This window comes from Austrofundulus limnaeus, unplaced genomic scaffold (genome assembly GCF_001266775.1).
Source record: "Austrofundulus limnaeus strain Quisiro unplaced genomic scaffold, Austrofundulus_limnaeus-1.0 Scaffold459, whole genome shotgun sequence".
Lineage (NCBI taxonomy): Eukaryota > Metazoa > Chordata > Actinopteri > Cyprinodontiformes > Rivulidae > Austrofundulus > Austrofundulus limnaeus.
In genome coordinates, this window is record NW_013952861.1 from 203,927 (window position 1) to 205,435 (window position 1,509).

The following is a 1,509-nucleotide window of genomic DNA, read 5'->3' on the forward strand; positions in this document are numbered from 1 at the left end:
CTCTCTCTCCCTGTCTCTTTCTGCGCTCTCCCATCACTTCTTTGGGATGCGGGTTACGCAGCATCACCGGCATCGCCAGAGTACACCTTTAGAAGAAGGAGGCCTTTCAGATTTCCAGGCTGTCGGAGCGATAACGGGACGGTGGGATTAAAACTGTAACAGTTATATAATATTAATAAAAAAAACGGACTGATTTCTTCATGGAGATCATGAAGTGAAACGGGATTGTTTTTTTCTCCCCTCTTTCTTTTACCGGATGTATTTTTTTTCTTTTACCTCTGCTGACTGCTGCCTCGCGGAGCAGGAGATGTTTGGATCGTCCGAGGAAGAACAGATTTCACAGGACGACTGTTGATCTTAAGGGTGACGCATTTTATCTGTCCGTCCATCTGTCCTGAAGAGTCTCGGTGAAGGTGCGGAGGAGAACACAGAGTTATATACGCTTCTCTTGGGGAGGAATTTTGCCTTTTTTTTTTTTTGTCGTTCTTTCTCGCACGCACCAAAGTAAAGGAAATTTGATTTGAAACCTTAAAGACGACGCAGCGAAGGTAAGACAGTTTTAATTTCCCCCTTTGACGCGTCAGACAGTCGTGCCACTTGTTCCTCGTGCAGATGAAGTTGATTTATCGATTATCCATCGCAAAATAAGTGGTGCATCTATGGGTTAACCTGTTTGATTCGTGCAACGCTTGAACTCTTTAGCCTGCATTTATCTTGCGCCAGTCTGAACTCATGGCTGTGCGCACATTGTTGCACCGCGCGGCGCTTGTGGAAGCTGTGAMCAGAGAGCACAAATCATTAGTTGGAAGGAGAAGCCGAGGGAAAACGTCTCAGTCGTGACAGATGATGGGAGGTCGCGCACAGATGAAGTGACACAGATCTGAAATCATGACGGCAGCAGCTGCGTGTCGGTGGAACACTGAGGGCTGACTTGGAGGAGACTTTWCTGCTTAGACAGCTGTTTTTATCATCATTATTTTAATCATAACTCCGAAACTGTGAATAGTTGACTGAATACGATATTGTCATTAAAACAAAAAAAGGAAAGTTATTTTTGGCACCATCTTGTGGTTTAGTTTAGTTCCTGTTGTTTGCTCCTCTGGTGGCATCCACAGGTTGATGGTATTTATAGCATATGTTATTGACTCTACTCACTGCTCCAAATGTGAYTTTAAAGTAGCTTCCCCCCCATATTACTTATATGTGAATTTGAGTTTGTGTGTTGATCCCAGCGAGAATGAGATCATAATAAGTGTTTTCGTCCAGTAATCCAGGTAAAAAATCAAAAGGAAAAAAAAAATTGTATAGGTCCTCTGGACGGGTTCTTCTTTAATGAAACGTTTCGTCTCTCTTCTAAGAGACTTCTTTAGTCTGAGAGTTTCAGGCAAAATTCAGGCTTTTGAGTCCTGCCTCCATACTCACATCACATGGCTATCGTTCACACCTAATTAACACCTATTGTTAACAGGGGGTGGAGTGATACTGCCAATGGCAGTGCTGTATGAGGGA

General features: G+C 43.5%; 1 long non-coding RNA gene across 1 annotated transcript in view; it reads left to right on the forward strand.

Annotated features, from left to right (window-relative positions):
* Window positions 1-6: 6 nt before the first annotated feature.
* The window catches only part of LOC106529683 (uncharacterized), a 96,546-nt gene continuing 95,043 nt past the window's right edge, over window positions 7-1,509 (forward strand). Inside the window, exon 1 of the long non-coding RNA XR_001311666.1 lies at window positions 7-548. This is a non-coding gene — a long non-coding RNA (uncharacterized LOC106529683). The remainder of the gene's footprint in view (window positions 549-1,509) is intronic.